This window comes from Chiloscyllium plagiosum, unplaced genomic scaffold (genome assembly GCF_037043375.1).
Source record: "Chiloscyllium plagiosum isolate Xiang-an unplaced genomic scaffold, Cpla_swu_hap1 HiC_scaffold_2, whole genome shotgun sequence".
Lineage (NCBI taxonomy): Eukaryota > Metazoa > Chordata > Chondrichthyes > Orectolobiformes > Hemiscylliidae > Chiloscyllium > Chiloscyllium plagiosum.
In genome coordinates, this window is record NW_028270140.1 from 70,835,343 (window position 1) to 70,856,044 (window position 20,702).

Below are 20,702 nucleotides of genomic sequence, written 5' to 3' on the forward strand. Positions count from 1 at the left end.
AAAGTAAACTAGGGCAGGACTGATACAATTAATGGCGGGGTCCTGGGAGTGTTGTTGAATAAAGAGACCTGGGGATACAGGTGCATAATTCCTTGAAAGTGGAGTCGCAGGTAGACAGGGTGGTGAAGGAGGTATTTGGCATGCTTGCCTTCATTGGTCAGAGCATTGAGTATAGGCATTGGATGTCATGTTGCGGCTGTAAACAACATTGGTGAGACCAGTTTTAGAATACTTCATACAATTCTGGTTGCTCTCTATAAGAATGATGTTGTTAAACTTGGGTGGGTCCAGAAAAGAATAACAAGCAAGTCATTGGGACCAGAAGATTTGAGTTTTCAGGAGAGGCTGAATAGGCTGGGGCTTTCTTCCCTAGAGCATCGGAGGCTGAGGGGTGACTTTATAGCGGTTTATAAAATCATGAGGCGTGTGGAAAGGCTAAGTAGCCAAGGCTTTTTTTTTACTAGAATCATAGAATCTGTATAGTGTAGAAATTGGCCCTTCAGCCCAACAATCCACACTGACCATCTGAAGAGTAACCCACCCAGAAGGTTCCCCTACCCTTATATCCTATACTTACCTCTGATGAATGCACCAAACCTATACATCCTTGAACACTATGGGTAATTTAGCATGGCCAGTTCACCTGACCTGCACATCTTTGGATTGTGGGGGGAAACCGGAACATGCAGAAGAAACCCACGCAGACACTGGGAGAATGTGCAAACTTCACATAGACAGTTGCCCGCAGCTGGAATTGAACCCTGGTCCCTGGCACTATGAGGCAGCAGTGCTAACCACTGAGCCACCATGCCAGCCTTGAGCCACTGTGCCACCCTGAGTCACCATGCCACCTGGAGTGAAAAGTCCAAAATCAAAGGGCATAAGTTTAAGCTAGAAGGGAAAAGATTTGTAAAGGATCTGAGGGCTAACTTTTAAATGCAGAGTGTGGTGCATATTGAAATGAGTTGCCAGAAGAAGTGGTGGAGGCTGGTACAATTACATCATTTAAGAGGCATTTGGATGGACAAATGAATAGGAAAGGTTTAGAGGGAAATGGTCCAAATACTGGCAAATGGGACCAGGTCAGATTGGAATGCCTGGATAATATGGATGAGTTGGACTGAAGGGGTTGTTTCTGTTTTGCACAATTGTATAACTCTCTGACTATATGGCACCCAACATCATGAAGAAGCATGAAAACCTGGCCAAAGCATGGGCACACTTCACCTGTCCCTTGCAAGAGAGAATAATAAGTTGTTAGCTATCATTGAATAGTGGATCTCGGTGATCTTTGTTAAATAATAATAGATTTTTAAAAATGCAATGTGTTGCAAATATCTGGAGCACCATACTACAAGGAGCCAAATGCACAAAAAGGTCATTACAGCTCACCTTCATAACAAATAAGATTGTTTATTCAAGTGAAAAATAACCTTGCCAATGTCTTACATATTTTTCCTTGCTGAGGTTTAGGTAGAAGAATTGCTTTTTGAACACTCTGAGGAATATGATCTTCAGCTGAGAGCCTACCTCCCTTTCCTCATCTTCCAGCAGTATTTCCTGTTTGGACTTATAATCATTAAAATACTGTATTTCAAGGGAAATACCAACTACTGCACCGATATATGGGGCACTCAATTTAGGTAGAATCCTTGAAATCAGCAAGATATGTTTCAGCAACTGCCACAGCATTCACTGTATACTTTTTCAACATGACACTCCCAGAATGCACCAAAAACCTCTGCAATCATAATAGCCAAACAAATCAGTCATCAATTAACTTATAAGTAGTTAATGGTATTTTTAAATAGCTTTGGTGTGGAAGTGTCCTTCCAGCACGGGTAGCCAGCAGATTGGTAAGGATGAGGTCAAGTATGTTTTTCCTCTTGTTGGTTACTCCACTAACTGGTGCAGATGCAGTCTAGCAGCTCTGTCCCTTAGGACCTGACCAGCTGGATCAGTAGTGCTGCTGCCAAGCCTCTCATGATGCTGGATATTGAAATCCCCCACCCAGAGGCATTTTGCACCCTTGCAACCCTCCATGCTTCCCCACCCCCCCCCCACCCCCAGTGTTGTTCAACATGGCGGAGAAGTGATTCATGAGCTGAGGGAGGATGGTACACTGAGTTTGAGTTTAATTTATTATCGTCACATGTACGAAAAGTGTTGTTTTACTCACTATATAGGCAGATTGCACCATAGAAAGTGCAGAGCAGAGTGTAGAATGCAGTGTTACATCCACAAAGAAGGTGGACAGAAGAAATCAGGATTAATATTTGAGAGGTTTGTTCAAAAGGCTGATAACAGCAGGATAGAAGTTGTTCTTGAGTCTGTTCATACGTGTATTCAAACATTCATATCTTCTGCCCAACAGAAGAGGGTGGAAGAGAGTGTGACCAGGATGGGACGGGTCTTTGATTATGTTGTTTGCTTTCTGAGACAGCAGCAAGTTTGGCTGGAGTCAATGGGTAGAAGGCTGGTTTGTGTGATGGATTGGGCTCTATTCACGATTCTCTGCAGTTTCTTGTGCTGTTGGTAAAAACAGTTGTCATACCATGCTGTGGTGCACCCAGATAGGTTGCTTTCAGTGGTGCATCCATAAAAATTAAGAAGAGTCTTTCCTAATCCACATTTAGCCTGATGCCATAAGACTTCATGGGGTCTAGATTAAACGTTGAGGACTCACAGGGCAAATCACTCCCAACTCTGTATCACTGTGCTGCCATCTCTGCTGGGTTTGTCCTGTTGGCGGGATAGGATATGTTGTTTGTCTAGTCAGAGGCAACTCTCCCAATCTTGGCACTTACTTCCAGATGTTAGTAAGGAGGATTTTGCAGGGTCGATAGGGCTGTTGCTTTTTCAGTGCCTAGATTGATGCCGGGTGAACCACCTGCTTTTATGTCTTTGTTGAAACTGGAAAATGATTGAAACAACTGGGTGGTTTGCTGGGCTACTTTAGAGGGAAGTTGAGAGATTGGCATATTTCCCACCCTGATGGACATTAATGAGCCAGAAGGGTATTTTGACAACTGACAGTTGTTTCATGGTCATCAGCAGATTCTTAATTGCAGATATTTTATTGAATTCTAATTCTACCATCTGCTGTGGCAGGTTTCGAACCTGGATCCACAGGACATTAGTTGAGTTTTTGGATTAAAATGTTAGTGAGAATACTACAAGGCCATCACTTCCCCCAAATGTACTCAGTTGTATGAAGTTAAGAAAGTAGTTAGCTGGAGATTTGAGCTTCCACTCATGTTTAGTTAGTATTTCACATTGATTGACATCTGGTGGAGGTGCACTGCATTCACGTAAATGCCTTATCAACAAAGTGTCCAGTTTCATTTGCCCCAACATGCCCATCCATGCCATGAATGCTTTTCTAGGACTGCTTACATCCCACCAAACCAGGCCCCATTCTTATACCATCTCAATCAGACTCTCTCTTGGCCCTATCACACCAAGCTCCAGTCAATATCTCCACACCACTCAGTCCCTGCTTTTATTCACATGACAATCAGTCAGGATCTTACTGCACTTTTGGACTCCTGCTCCGAGTCCATTTATTCTCTACATTATGAATTAATCTAGATCTTGCCATCATACATTGAACAGGTTTAGAGATCATTCAGTCCCTGTCATCTGTCCTACTATTCAATTCACAGTATCACCCTTCATATTCTTGGCTGGCAAAGCAATACAAATTATGTGTGCACAACCAGTCCTAAACACTTAAAGCAGATATGGTTAAAATTGGAATCATTCAGTTATGTTCAATATGGCCAATATGCAATTTGGTTGTAATGCGGTCAATTTTTAAAAACTGTACACGTGGGGTTGAAATCAGTCTAACTTCGTACATATAAAAGGAAGATAGAAGACAACAATTGATTTGATACTGTTGACTTGTTTGTTTGAAGTATCAAAAGCTCTAAGAGTCTATTTTCTATGAATGGGACATATATCAGAAAACAAACTGATGGTTTGCTTGGAGATTTTTCTGTTACATTACCTTAATTTTGATAGAAGTATGGTATAAACTCTTTTCTTTGGTGACTTTTAGCAAAATGTGGATGCAACTAGAACTGTTTCATTGGGACAAAGTCCATAATAAATTCCATCCTAGACTATCATCTGGAGAAGAACATGTTCCATTACAGAAATGGTGCAAAGAACTTGCGACATGTACAGAGGGAATTTCCAATTCTTTAAAATTGCTCACCTCACTCCATCGTTGACGTTCAAAGTCCCATCTATTGAATAACAGGCACCCAATCTGCACCAGAGGAATTGGACACAGGAACAATTTTGTAAATGAAACCATAGAGCATGCTGAGTGCATTATGAGAACAAATAATATTTATTTGTACATCTTGAACTTTGGGGCCATTTCAAATGTCTTATCTTGTGCTAATGTGGTACTATTTGTCACTAGTTTGACCACTTACCAACTGACGCCTGAGGTTACATGTTTGCTAATTAATAGGAAATGACTAAGACTCACAGCAGTGGCAATATAATGCAGTAATAAAAATGGATATGTGACATCCATTTATAAATGCCAAAGCAATATACTTTTATTTGTGGAAAATAATGGCTGAGCCTATCTTACTCAAATGTATTTACAAATCTAAATATCAGAGATGGTGTTTGCAATCTTTTTTCATGAAGATATCTATTTTCAATGTCATAGTTCTGGCATTTTAAAATGCGTTGTTATTCTGTACAATCACTTCATAATCTCTTTTACTTACTTGGTGTAAACTTTCTGCCAAAACAGTAGTGAGTTAATGCTTGCAACAGCTTGAATCTTATTAAATGTTTGCACAGTAAGTATGTTTTTGTAAAGGAATTCTTTGCCCTGTGCCAAACCTGAAGGCAGCTGGTCTACACCAGACCTATAGTGAGATGGCGTTGTTACAGACTGATTTCACATTCATCAACTTGTTCCCAGAGTAAATAAATCAGCATTGAAATGTCACTGTATGTTCCAGAAGGACATGTGCTTTTTGATATGTTTGCATATGAAATGATTGTTTGTGCCATTAATTACCTGAGTTTACTCACAAGTGTGGATATATTCAAGATTAATGACATTTCCACACTTCCCTATTTATAAAATTTCCCACTAGACTGTCCTTTAATCATCACAACTGACAACTCTAAAAAACATTAGATTAGGGCAGGGTTTATATTTCTGGTCTTGTGATCCTATGGGAACAATAAATATTACAAGATTATATATACTCCAGAATACATTGATGCTTTTACCATATGTACAGCTCCAATCAGTCATGCAGATAAAAATGTTTTCTCTCCCTGGCAAAGGAATTTATTTTTGTATGGAACATTAAGGCACTTCAGACAGGTGCAATTACATTCACCAACTGACAATTGTAAAAGTTCCATGTATCAGTGCTAATCCAAAACTAAGTCCAGCTTTACACCAGAAGTCATAAAACAGCATGAAAAAGACTTTTTAAAAATATATATTCTTTCATGCATTGTAGATCTCTCTGTTGCCTATTTCTTGTCCATCACAAATTGTCCTGGGGATTGTGGTGGTGAGCTAACTTCCTTAATTGCCACAGTTCATGTGTTGCAGGCACATCCACAGTGCTGTTAGGAAGGTAGTTCCAGTGACCCAGTGAAGACGATATGGTTTTAAGTCTTATGGGGTGTGGATTGGAAGGGCAGCTGTAGGTGGAGGTGTATACATCTGTCAACTGCTCTTGTCCTAGGTGGTTGAGGCTGCAGGTTTGGAATGTGGGTATTAGTGCAAAAGAGTATCAACGCATTGCTTTAGTGAGTTTTGTAGATAGTATACATTCTTGTTATACAATGGCGATGGAAAGAATGTTTAAGATGGTGGAAGGTGTGCCAATCAAGCTGGCTCCTTAATCCTGGATGGCATTGAGCTTTTTGAGTGTTGCACACTAAATCGGAAAAGTGGAGAATGTTCCATAAAACTCTTAGCTTGTCCATGTAGATCGTGGATAAGCTTTGGAGGTCATGATTTGAGTTACTGTCTGCAGAATTCCCAACCGCTGACTTGCTCTGGTGGCCATATTATTTGTACTGGCTAGACCAGTTAAATTTCTGGTCAATTGTAAATTTCCAGAATGCTGATATGGGGTAGTCAGTGATGGTGATGACAAAGAACATCAAGGGGAGATGCTTAGATTCTGTCTTGTTCAAGATGGTCATTACTTATCATTTATTCAGTGCAAATATTAGCTGGAACTTTTCATGTCTTCCAGGTCTTCCTACATATGCACATCGGCTGCTTCAGAAGTTGCAAATGGTGCTGAACATTGTGCAGTGACCAACGAGCATCCCCACTTCTGACCTTAGGATGGAGGGAGTTTTGTTAAAGAACCAAGGGAAGATGACAGGGCCAAGGACACTACTCTGAGGAACTCCTGCCAAAATATCCTGAGACTGATGTGATTGAGTTTCAATGACCACAAGCATCTTCCTTTGCACTCAGTATGACTCCAACCAGTGAAGAAACCCACACTTTCCCCCTCCCACAACAAAAACCCATTTTGCTAAGGCTGTCTCATCTCCTTGCTACCCCACTCAATCAAGTGCTGCCTTAATGTCAAGGCCAGACACTTTCAGTTCTTCTCTTACAAGTTCAGCTCTTTTATCTATGTTTGGACCAAGGCCAGGAGCTGACAGGCCTAATGAACTTCACAGCCTACGTAGAGCAGTTGATCTTCTGTAATTACACCGGCACCACTCCCCACCTCTTCTTCCACTACATTGATGACTGCATTGGCGCCACCTTGTGCTCCCGCGAGAAGGTTGAGCAATTCATCAACTTCACCAACACATTCCACCCTGACCTTAAATTTACCTGGACCATCTCTGACACCTCCCTCCCCTTCCTGGACCTCTCCATCTCCATTAATGACGACCAACTTGACACTGACATTTTTTACAAACCCACCGACTCCCACAGCTACCTGGATTACACCTCTTCCCACCCTACCTCTTGCAAAAATGCCATCCCGTATTCCCAATTCCTCTGCCTCCGCCGGATCTGGTCCCAGGAGGACCAGTTCCACCACAGAGCACACCAGATGGCCTCCTTCTTTAGAGACCGCAATTTCCCTTCCCACGTGGTTAAAGATGCCCTCCAACACATCTCGTCTACATCCTGCACCTTCGCCCTCAGACCCCACCCCTCCAACCGTAACAAGGACAGAACGCCCCTGGTGCTCACCTTCCACCCTACCAACCTTCGCACAAACCAAATCATCCGCCGACGTTTCCGCCACCTCCAAACAGACCCCACCACCAGGGATATATTTCCCTCCCTATCCCTTTTTGCCTTCCGCAAAGACCATTCCCTCCGTGACTACCTGGTCAGGTCCACGCCCCCCTACAACCCACTCCCCCATCCTGCCACCGCAGGAACTGTAAAACCTGCACCCACAACTCCTCCCTCACCTCTATCCAAGGCCCTAAAGAAGCCTTCCACATCCATCAAAGTTTTACTTGCACATCCACTAATATCATTTATTGCATCAGTTGCTCCCGGTGCGGTCTCCTCTGCATTGGGGAGACTGGGCGCCTCCTAGCAGAGTGCTTTAGGGAACATCTCCGAGACACCCGCACCAATCAACCACACTGCCCCGTGGCCCAACATTTCAACTCCCCCTCCCACTCTGCTGAGGGCATGGAGGTCCAGGGCCTCCTTCACCGCCGCTTCCTCACCACCAGACGCCTGGAGGAAGAACGCCTCATCTTCCGCCTCAGAACACTTCAACCCCAGGGCATCAATGTGGACTTCATATCACAATTCCAAATCTAGTATAATTTGCTCCCTGGTTGGTTCCCTATCACATTTCTCCAAGAAACAATGTCTAATACATTCAATGAACTCTCCCTTGAGGATAGTCTTGCCAATTTGATTATTCGAATCAATGCGCATATTAAAGTCACCCATGATTTTTGCTGTACCTTTGGTTGCTGGCTTCGGAGGTATTTCTGGTAATGTGTAACTCTGTAAATATATACTTATAAAAATAGGTGATAATTGACGAGAGTTCAATCCTTCACTAGACTTTCTTAAATACAATAATAATCATAATTACATTAAGGACTTCCTTGGCAAGCGCTGAAATACACATCATGATCTGTCCAGGCACCTTCAGCATGCTGATGACTTATTAAACATCACAGCTGGGTTACCATTTGGTTTTTTCATATTGTAGTCATGGTCTTTATTGATGGAATTCCTCGAAGATTTCGTTATCCAGGTTTTTGAAGGCAATAGGTAAAGGGTTTGAACATGTTTAAGCTGTTGGTTATCACAGTATAAAAACAACATGGCAGCTTCCAGGGAATCTGGATATGATTTTTTTGATGCTTATTGTGGGCATTTTTTTTTCTTAAAGCTTGCTGTTTACTGTAGAAAAATGATAACTATTTACATTCATCGTGCATATGCATATACAACATACATTGAATATTCATCTGTATTTTTGAAGCATTTTAAAGCTGTGACGAGATTCATCAGGCAAAAGCACAATAATTCATGTACAAAGCATTTCAGCTATTTGACAAAATATGGCTGATATTTCTGATAAATATTTGTTGGAGGTACACGGTGCAGGGACCAAAATACAGTCGGCAACGCTGATGTAGATGAGGAGAGGGATGTGATTTAAACTGTTACCTATGCAATGAACATGCACCATACGTGGTAAACAAAACAAACAAGGAATTACATGCACTAGCTGTGCAACACTGGCCAACTTCAGAAAGATATAAGCACCTTTTACTTTAACCAGAGAGAATAGAGTGCAAACATTTGAGGTGGGGAAGTTTTATTTTCAATCTGCAAAATATGTTAGCTCAAACAAGAGCTTTCCTTAAGGCAGCATAAGTGACAGTCCTTGTCAGGTTTGTTTTACAAGTTGACAGGAACAACCTTGAGTTCCAGGTTGACTCCCCAAATTGATCCATTTATCTCATCATGAATCACTCCTCTGTGTAGAGGCTTTGTAATAGTGATTGATGCTCCCATCAATGTTCATCAAGTACTTTTGAGAATGTTACAGTATTACCAGAATAGGAGTAAATTCAAATATTCTATATTCTATATATAGATTTTTTTCATCCTTCAAGGAGTTATTGAATGCACCAGTTCCCATCAGTTTTGTGTTTTATTTTCTAAATGCTAGAAATTTAAAAAAAAATGTCTGTTTTGAGCTGTTTTGTGTTCGGCATTATTAGTATCTGGAATAATTTGTGAAGCATTCAATTATCTTCTGGGATTTTATTTCTTCTAAGTGTGTCTTGACTTGTGTCAAGTTGCTCATAAAATATATTGGGATTACAGGTCAAGGATATGAGGTAAACCATTTAGGACTAAGTTGAGGAGAAATTTCTTTACCCATGGAATGGTGAGCCTGTGGAATTCATTCGCAGAGAAAGCTGTTGAGGCCATAATGTGATCTCAAAAAGGACTTGGAATAGCACTTGGGGCTCAAGGGATCAAAGAATATGAGGGAAAGTAAGGCTATCACTAAGGAAAAGGTGCTGGGGAAGTTAAAAGGTCTGAAGGCGGATAAATCACCCAGGACAAATGGACTACATTCTCTGAAGGAGACATTAATGGTGATCTTTCAGGAATCACTGGAGTCAAGTAGGGTCCTGGGGATTGGAAAATATCTAATCTAACACTACTGTTGAAGAAAGGAGGGAGGCAGAAGACAGGATGCGAGAGGCCAGTTAGCCTGACCTCAGTCATTGGTAAGATTTTAAAATCTATTGTTAAGAATGAGATTGCAGAGTACTTGGAAGTGCATGGTAAAATAACAGTGATTCAGCGGCTTCATCAAGGGGAAGTTATGCTTGACAAATATATTAGAATTCTTTGAAGTGGTAATTAGTAGGTTAGATAGAGGAGATCCAGTGGACATAGAAACATAGAAAAAATACAGCGCACTACAGGCCCTTTGGCCCTCAATGTTGCGCCGATCCAAGCCCACCTAACCTACACTAGCCCACTATCCTCCATATGCCTATCCAATGCCCGTTTAAATGCCCATAAAGAGGGAGAGTCCACCACTGCTACTGGCAGGGCATTCCATGAACTCACAACTCGCTGAGTAAAGAATCTACCCCTAACATCTGTCCTATACCTACCACTCCTTAATTTAAAGCTATGCCCCCTTGTAATAGCTGACTCCATATGTGGAAAAAGGTACTCATGGTCAACCCTATCTAAACCCCTAATCATCTTGTACACCTCTATCAAGTCACCCCTAAACCTTCTTTTCTCCAATGAAAACAGCCCCAAGTGCCTCAGCCTTTCCTCATACGATCTTCCTACCATACCAGGCAACATCCTGGTAAACCTCCTCTGCACCCGTTCCAGTGCCTCCACATCCTTCCTATAGTATGGCGACCAAAACTGCACACAATACTCCAGATGCGGCCACACCAGAGCCTTATACAACTGCAACATGACCTCAGGGCTCCGGAACTCAATTCCTCTACCAAAAAAAGCCAGTACGCCATATGCCTTCATTACCGCACTATTTACCTGGGTGGCAACTTTCAGAGATCTGTGTACATGGACACCAAGATCCCTCTGCTCATCCACACTACCAAGTATCTGACCATTAGCCCAGTACCTCATCTTCTTGTTACTCTTACCAAAGTGAATCACCTCACACTTACCTACATTGAACTCCATTTGCCACCTTTCTGCCCAGCTCTGCAACGTATCTATATCCCGCTGTAACCTGACACATCCTTCCTCACTGTCAACAACTCCACCGACTTTCGTATCATCCGCAAACTTGCTCACCCAACCTTTTAGCCCCTCCTCCAGGTCGTTTATAAAAATGACAAACAGCAATGGTCCCAAAATAGATCCTTGTGGAACACCGCTAGTAACTGCACTCCAAGATGAACCTTTACCATCAACTATTACCCTCTGTCTTCTTCCAGCCAGCCAATTCCTAATCCAAACCTCCAACTCACCCTCAATGCCATACCTCCGTATCTTTTGCAGTAGCCTACCATGGGGAACCTTATCAAACGCCTTACTAAAATCCATATACACCACATCTACCGCTTTACCCTCGTCTACCTCCTTAGTCACCTTCTCAAAGAATTCAATAAGGTTTGTGAGGCACGACCTGCCCTTCACAAAACCATGCTGACTATCCTTGATCACATTATTCCTATCCAGATGTTCATAAATCCTACCCCTCACAATTCTCTCTAAGACTTTGCCCACAACAGAAGTGAGACTCACCGGCCTATAGTTACTAGGGTTATCCCTACTCCCCTTCTTGAACAAGGGAACCACATTTGCTATCCTCCAGTCTTCTGGTACTATTCCTGTAGACAACGAGGACATAAAAATCAAGGCCAATGGCTCTGCAATTTCCTCCCTTGCTTCCCAGAGAATCCTAAGATAAATGCTATCAGGCCCAGGGGACTTATCTATTTTCACCCTTTCCAGAATTTCCAACACCTCTTCCCTACATACCTCAAAGCCGTCCATTCTAATTAATTGTGACTCAATATTCACATCGGCAACAATGTCCTGTTCCTGAGTGAATGTGATCTATTTGCATTGCCTGAAGGCCTTTGACAACATGCCACACAGGAGATTGCTAACAAAGTAATGTTAGTGGCAAGATACTAAAACATCTAAAGAATTGGCTGACTGTCTGAAGGCAGATGGTTTGAATAGAGGGGTCTTTTTCTGGATGGCAATCAGTGACTAGTGGAATTCCACAGGGGTCCGTGTTGGGACCACAACTATTCATGTTATATATAACAATTTGGGTGAAGGAACGAAGGGCATTGTTGCTAATTTTGTAAGTAAGACAATGATGGGTGGAGGGTCAAGTAGTGTTGAGGATTTCAGAAGGACTTGGATATGTTAGGCAAGTGGGCAAAGAAGTGGCATGCAATGGAATACAATGTGGGAAAATGTGAGGTTCTGTACTTTGGTAGGAAGAATAGAGGCATAGACTATTTTCTAAATGGGGAAAGTCTTTGCAAATGTGAAGCACAAAGGGCTTTGGGAGTCATAGTTCGGGTTTCTCTTAAGGTTAACATGCAGTTTCATTGGGCTGTTAGGAAGCAAATGCAATGTTGGCATTCAATTCTGCTAGAATACAAAAGCAGGATTTTACTGCTGAGGCTGTATAAAAACATAACATAAGAACATAAGAACTAAGAGCAGGAGCAGGTCATCTGCTTCCTTCGAGCCTGCTCCGCCATTCAGTAATAGCATGGCTGATATTTTTGTGGCCTCAGCTCCACTTACCTGCCTTACTCACCATAACCCTTAATTCCTTTACTCTTCAAAAAAGTATCTATCTTAGCTTTAAAAACATTTACTCAGGAAGCCTTAACCACTTCACTGGGCAGGGACTTCCATAGATTCACAATCCTCTGAGTGAAGAAGGTCCTCCTCAATTCAGTTCTAAATCTGCTCTGACTAATTTTGAGGCTATGCCCTCTTGTCCTAGTTTCACCCACCAATGGAAACATCCTCTCTACTTCAATCCTATCTATTCCCTTCATAATTTTATGTTTCTATAAGATGTGCCCTCATTTTTCTAAATTTCAATGAATATAATCCCAGTCTACTCAGCTTCTCCTCATAAGCCAACCCCCCTCAACTCCGGAATCAACCTAGTGAACCTCCTCTGCACCCCCTCCAGTGCCAGTACATCCTTTCTCAAGTAAGGAGACCAGAACTGCACGTGGTACTCCAGATGTGGCCTCACCATCACCCTATACAGCTGCAACATAACCTCTCTGCTTTTAAACTCAATCCTTTAGCAATGAAGGACAAAATTCCATTTGCCTTCTTAATTACGTGCTGTAACTGCAGACCATCCTTCTGTGATTCATGCACAAGGACACCCAGGTCCCTCTGCACAGCAGCATGCTGCAATATTTTTACCATGCAAGTAATTATCTTTCTTACAGTTATTCCTACTAAAATGGATGAATTCACATTTATTAACATTGTGCTCCAACTGCTAGACCATTGCCCACTCATCTAAACTATCTATGTCCCTTTGCAAAGTTTCACAGTCCTCTGCACACTTTGCTCTACCATGCACTTAAGTGTCATCCTTAGTGCAAGCTTTGACACACTACACATGGTCCCCAACTCCAAATCATCTATGTAAATTGTGAATAATTGTGGTCCCAACACTGATCACTGCAGCACACCACAAGTCACTGATTGCCAACCAGAATCACACTCATTTACCCCCACTCTATGCTTCCTGTTAGTTAACCAATCCTCTATTCATGCTAGTACAATGCCAGTAATGCCATGCATCTTTATCTTATATAGCAGCCTTTTGAGCAGAACCTTATCTGGTCAGACTGCATTTGTAATATTGTGAACACTTTGGGCCACGTATCCAAGGAAAGATATTGGCATTGGAGGGGATCCAGAGGAAGTTTCCAAGAATGATCCTGCGGATGAAGTGTTGTCAAATGAGGAACTGTTTCGGACTTTGGGTCTGTGCTCGTTGGAGTTAAGAAGGGTGGAGGGGGTGGGGATCTAATTGAAGCTTACAGAATAATAAGAAACCTGGATAGAGCTGATGTGGAGAAGATATTTTTCCTAGTAGGAGAAATTAGGACCCAAGGCCACAGCCTCACAGTGAAGGGACCAACCCTTTAGAACTGAGATGAGGAGGAATTTCTTTAGCCAGAGGATGGTGAATCTGTGGAACTCATTACCATAGAGGACTTTTGAGGACAGGACATTGAATATATTTGAGGTAGAAATAGAGACGGCAGGAGTATAGGCTTGAGAAATAAATCAGCCATGTTTGAATGGCAGACTTGGATCACATGGCCGAAATCTGCTCCTATATTTTATGGTCTTATGGGTAACAGTACTATCTAGAAGATGCACTGCAGAAATTCACCAAAGATCCTCAGACAGAACTTTCCAAACCCATGACTACTTCCATCTGGAATGACAAGGGCAGCACATATATGGGAACACCACAACCTTCAATTTCCCGTCCAAGCCACTAGCCATCCTGATGTGGAAACATATCACCATTTCTTCACTGTTGTTGGGTCAAAATCCTGGAATTTCCTTCCTAACAGCATTGTGGATCAACCCACATGAGGTGGACTGCAGCAGTTCAAGTAAACAGATCACCATCACCTTCTCAAGGGCAACTAAGGGTGAGTGATAAATGCTGGCCAGCCAGCAATGCTCACATCTTAAAAAAAGAATAAAGTACAAATATTGAGTTGGATGATCACCCATTATCATAATGAATGGTGGGGCAGGCTCAAAGGACCAAATGACTTGTTCATGCTCCTATTTTCCACACTTCTCTGTTTCTATGGATAATCTATGATTATGGACCCTAATCTTATACAGACTTTGCATAACTAGATTAGGAAAGTTGCTGATTGCTTTGAAAGACTAAAGTGCTCCAGCATCATAATAAATGTTAATGAATCCCAGTAGTTATATAACAATCATAGTAGATTCATACTTAACAGAATATAAATTGCAAGTTTATGTGTAATCATTAGGTTAATAGCATAGGCAGTATTAAATCTTACATTAAATGTGACTTATAGCACACAAATTAACGACACATTAAAATGGTAAGAATGGCATCTTGGCTTATTTTAGTGAGTGCACCGATTAATTAGTAATTTAATTAGCATTTAGTCACTGTGCGCTAATTTATTCTAGCTGGGTTTAATTCAATGAAGAAAAAGCAGTCTGGTGGTAATTACATGAAAAGCAGCAATATTGCCAAAAGAAGCATCTCACTATAAGCGACAAACATTATTAGACTCAGGACAATTATAGCCTTAATATTTATAGGCTTATAATACTGAGCCATATTTCTTAAACTTTGTGACACCCTGGTCCACACTTCCATCATTCCTAACATTTCATCACACCCCCCATGGCAATTTGCCACGAAGTATCTTTTCCATTTGCCCATTCGCCTCTTCCTCCTCATCAGCCAAAACGCCAAACACACTTTCCTAGTGTAGCAGCTATTTACTTGTATTGCGTTCAATCTAGTCTACTGGATTGCATAGTGATTAATCTGTAGCATTGATACTTCACAGTGTCAAAAGCCTGGGTTTGATTTCAGTCTTAGGTGACTGTCTGTGTGGAGTTTGCACATTCTCCCCATGAGCGCATTGGTTTCCTTTGGGTGTTCTGTGCACATTAGATGAATTGGCCATGCTAAGTTGCTCATAGTGTGCAGGCTAAGTAGATTAGCCTTGGGAAATGCAGGGTTACGGGGATAGGGTGGATCTGGGTGGGATGCTCTTTGGAAGGTTGCTATGGGCTGAATGGCTTGTTTACACGCTGTAGGGTTCGATACTGTATTCACTGCTCACAATTCCCGCCTCAGGCGACTCTCTGTGTGGAGTTTGCACATTCTCCCCGTGTCTGCGTGGGTTTCCTCCGGGTGCTCCGGTTTCCTCCCACAATCCAAAAATGTGCAGGTCAAGTGAATTGGCCATGCTAAATTGCCCGTAGTGTTAGGTGAAGGGGTAAGAGTGGGAGAGTGAGTTTGGGTGGGTTACGCTTCAGCGGGTCGGTGTGGACTTGTTGGGCCGAAGGGCCTGTTTCCACACTGTAGGGAATCTCATCTAATGTAATGTCTTTTATATTGGCAAAATGAAAAGAAGACAGAGTAATTGTTTTCTGGAGCACCTTCACTCTGTCTGTATAAATTACCCTGACCATCTAGTTGCTTTCCATTTCAATAAACCATCATGGTCCCACACTACCATTTCTGTCCTCGGTCTACTAGTGTTCCAATGAAGCTCAATGACATTTGGATGCATTTTTAGATTAGATTCCCTACAGTATGGAAACAGGCCCTTTGGCCCAAACAGTTCACAACGACCCTCCGAACAGTAACCCACCCAGACCCATTTCCCTCTGACTAATGCACCTACCACTATGGGCAATTTAGCATGGCCAAATCACCTGACCTGCACATCTTTGGACTGTGTGATGAAACCGGACCATCCGGAGGAAATCCACGCAGACACAGGGAGAATGTACAAACTCCACACAGACGGTCGCCTCAGGTTGGAATCGAACTTGGGACCCTAGTACGGTGAGGCTGCAGTGCTAACCACGGAGCCACCGTGCCACCCCTTTTCCTCTGGAATTCAATAGTGAGTTCCACAAAATCAGAGTATGACCATTGTATTCTATTTCTCTAACATTTCCCATCTTGGACATGTCTTGTTCATGTCCTGCTTTTGCTCTCCGCTGAGCAAATCCTTCTTTGCCATTTCACAGCTAACATTTACGCCCATTTTAAATCTTGATCTCTCCGCCATCACCATTATCACTGTCTTTGTCTTTTGATCTGGGCACTCTTACCATCTATTCCACTTACTCCTCCACTCCCTCTGTCACGAGCATAAAAGGCAGCATTTTTCAATTCTTTCAGTTCTGAAGAAGATTAATACTGGACTCAAAATATTAACTCTGTTTCTTTCTCCACAGATGCTGCCAGATCTGCTGAGTTTCTTGAGCACTTTCTAGCTTTATTTAAGATTTCCAGCATCTGGGGAGGTGATGGACTAGTGGTATTATTGCTAGTCTATTAATCCAGTGATTCTGTAATGTTCTGGGGACCTGAATTCAACTCCTGCCACAGCAGTTGGTGGAATTTGGATTTAATGAATAATTGGAATTAGAAATCTACTGATGACCATCAAATGATTGTTGGAGAAAACCCCATCTGGTTCACTAATGCCCTTTGGGGAAGGAAATTTACCTGGTCTGGCTGACATGTGACTCCAGATCAACAGCAATGTGGCTGATACTTAACTGGGCAATTAGAGATGAGTCATAAATACTGGCATGGTGAGTGACACTCAAATTCCATAAATGAATACAAAACTAACTGCAATATTTTGCTTTTCTTCAATTTTGATATCAGATGTAATATTTCCCTATTGTTAATAAAAGGACATGGTGGAGGAACTGAGCATCACTCTATTGGTAACTCAACCTCCTCGTGGCACCTATATCCCCTCAGCCGATTAACACCCTGCTCCGGTGCTTATGTTACCCACTTGTATTCCCTCAGTACCATCAAAATGACCTAGCAATATTTAAAGGGAAAAAACGGCTCTTACTGCTGAAACAGGAGAGCATTTCCACTCTTCTTTCATTCCTCTCACCTGCCTGCCACTAAGAAGGATTTCCTTCCAAACTGATGCAGTTCTGGAAGAAGACTTCAACTGGTGAGACACATTGTGTTCAGGACTACAGTCATAGAGTCATAGAGATGTACAACATGGAAACAAGCATTTCAGTCTAACCCGTCCATGCCGACCAGATATCCCAACCCAATCTAGTCCCACCTGTCAGCACCCGGCCCATATCCCTCCAAACCCTTTCTATTCATATACCCATCCTAATGCATCTTAAATGTTGCAATTGTACTAGCCTCCAACACATCCTCTGGCAGCTCATTCCATACCCGTACCACCCTCTGTGCGAAAAAGTTGCCCCTTAGGTCTCTTTTATATCTTACCCCTCTCACCCTAAACCTATGCCGTCTAGTTCTGGACTCCCTAACCCCAGGAAAAAGACTTTGCCTATTTATCCTATCCATGCCCTCATAATTTTGTAAACCTCTATAAGGTAACCCCTCAGCCTCTACACTCCAGGGAAAACAGCCCCAGCCTGTTCAGCCTCTCCCTATAGCTCAAATCCTCCAACCCTGGCAACATCCTTGTAAATCTTTTCTGAACCCTTTCAAGTTTCACAACATCTTTCCGATAGGAAGGAGACCAGAATTGCACGCAATATTCCAGCAGTGGCCTAACCAACGTCCTGTACAGCCGCAACATGACCTGCCAACTCCTGTACTCAATACTCTGACCAATAAAGGAAAGCATACCAAACACCTTCTTCACTATCCTAACTACCTGAAACTCCACTTTCAAAGAGCTATGAACCTGCACTCCAAGATCTCTTTGTTCAGCAACACTCCCTAAGACCTTACCATTAAGTGTATAAATCCTGCTAAGACTTGCTTTCCCAAAATGCAGTACCTCGCATTTATCTGAATTAAACTCCATCTGCCACTTCTCAGCCTATTGGCCCATCTGGCCAAGATCCTGTTATAATCTGAGGTAACCCTCTTCGCTGTCCGCTACACCTCCAATTTTGGTGTCATCTGCAAACTTACTAACTATATCTCCTAAGTTCATGTCTAAATCATTTATATAAATGATGCAAAGTAGTGGACTCAGCACCTATCCTTGTGGCACTTCACTGGAGGTCACAGGCCTCCAGTCTGAAAAAACAACCCTCCACACCACTCTCTGTCTTCTACCTTCAAGCCAGTTCTCTATCCAAATAACTAGTTCTCCCTGTATTCCATGAGATCCAACCTTGCTAACCAATTTCCCATGGGGAACCTTGTTGAAAGTCTTACTGACGTCCTTATAGATCACATCTGCCGCTCTGCCCTCATCAATCCTCTTTGTTACTTCCTCAAAAAACTCAATCAGGTTTGTAAGACATGATTTCCCACGCACAAAGCCATGTTGACTATCCCCAATCAGTCCTTGCCTTTCCAAATACATGTACATCCTGTCCTTCAGGATTCCCTCCAACAACTTGGTCACCACCGAGGTCAGGCTCACCGGTCTATAGTTCCCAGGCTTGTCCTTACCACCTTTTTAAAATAGTGGCACCACGTTAGCCAACCTCCAGTCTTCGGGCATCACACGTGACTATCGTTGATGCAAATATCTCAGCAACAGGCCCAGCAATCACTTCCCTAGCTTCACACAGAGTTCTAGGATACATCTGATCAAGTCCTGGGGATTTATCCACTTTTATGCGTTTCAAGACATCCAGCACCTCCTCCTCTGTAATATGGACATTGTTCAAGATGTCACCATTTATTTCCCCATGTTCTATATCTTCCATGTCCTTCTCCACAGTAAACACTGATGCAAAATCAGTGGGCGGCACGGTGGCCCAGTGGTTAGCACTGCTGCCTCACAGCGCCTGTAGATCCGGGTTCAATTCCCGACTCAGGCGACTGACTGTGTGGAGTTTGCACATTCTCCCCGTGTCTGCGTGGGTTTCCTCCCACAGTCCAAAGATGTGCGGGTCAGGTGAATTGGCCATGCTAAATTGCCCGTAGTGTTAGGTTAAACGGGTAAAGGTAGGGGTATGGGTGGGTTGCGCTTCGGCGGGTCGGTGTGGACTTGTTGGGCCGAAGGGCCTGTTTCCACACTGTAAGTAATCTATCTAAGTAATCTATCTATCTAATCTAAAATGGGTGGCATTGCTGCATCACAGTGCCAGGGACCATAGTTCAATTCCAGCCTTGGGCGACTGTTTACGTGGAGTTTGCACATTCCCCTCTTGCCCAGAGAGTTTCCTCTGGGTATTCTGGTTTCCTTACACAGTCTAAAAATGTGCAGGTTAGGTGAACTGGCCATGTTAAATTGCCCTTAGTGTTCAGGGATGTGCAGGTGAGGTGTATCATTCAGGATAAATGTAGAGTGATAGGGTAGGGAAATGGGCCTGGGTGGGAAACTCTTGGGGTGGCACGGTGGCTCAGTGGTTAGCACTGCTGCCTCACAGCACCAGGGTCCCAGATTCAATTCTATCCTCGGGCAACTGTCTGTGTGGAGCTTGCACAATCTCCCGTGTCTGCGTGGGCACTTTCCGGGTGCTCCGGTTTCCACCCACAGTCCAAAAATGTGCAGGTCAGGTGAATTGGCCATGCTAAATTCCCCATAGTATTAGCTGCATTAGTCAGAGGGAAAATGGGTCTGGGTGGGTTACTCTTCGGAGGGTCAGTGAGGACTTGTTGGGCCGAAGGGCCCGTTTCCATGCTGTAGGGAATCTAATCAAAAAATACTCATGTAGTATCTCCCCCATCTCCTGTGGCACCACACAAAGGCCACCTTGCTAACCTTTGAGGGGCCCTTTCTCTCCCTAGTTTCCCTTTTGTCCTTAATGTATTTGTGAAAACCCTTTAGATTCTCCTTATCCCCTTTTTGCCTCCTGATTTCCTTCTAAAGTCGTCACGGTGGTTCGGTGGTTAGCACTGTTGCCTTACAGCGTCAGGGATCAGTGTTCAATTCCCTTGTCTGTGTGGGTTTCCTCTGGGATGCTCTGGTTTCCTTCCACAATCCAAAGATGTGCAGGTCAGTTGAATTGGCCTTGCTAAATTGCCCATAGTGTTCAGTGCATTAGTCAAGGGTCAGTATAGGGTAGGGGATGGGGTCTAGGTGGGTTACGCTATGGTGTGGACTTGTTGTGCTGAAGGGCCCGTTTCCATACTGTAGGGAATCTAATCTAAATTGCCCATAGTATTGGGTGCATTATTTAGTGGTAAATGTCGGGAAATGAGTCTGGATGGTGTACTCTTCGGAGGGTAGGTGTGGACTTGTTGGGCCAAAGTGCCTGTTTCCACACTGTAGGGAATCCACTCGAAAAGGAGTACTCTTCTAAGGATTCTGTTGATTGATCCTGTCCATACCTGACATATGCTTCCTTTTTTTCTTAACCAAGCCCTCAATTTCTCTAGTCATCCACCATTCCCTACACAAGCCTTTCCTTTCACCCGAATAGGAACATACTGTTTCTGGACTCTCATTATCTCATTTCTGAAGGCTTCCCATTTTCCAGC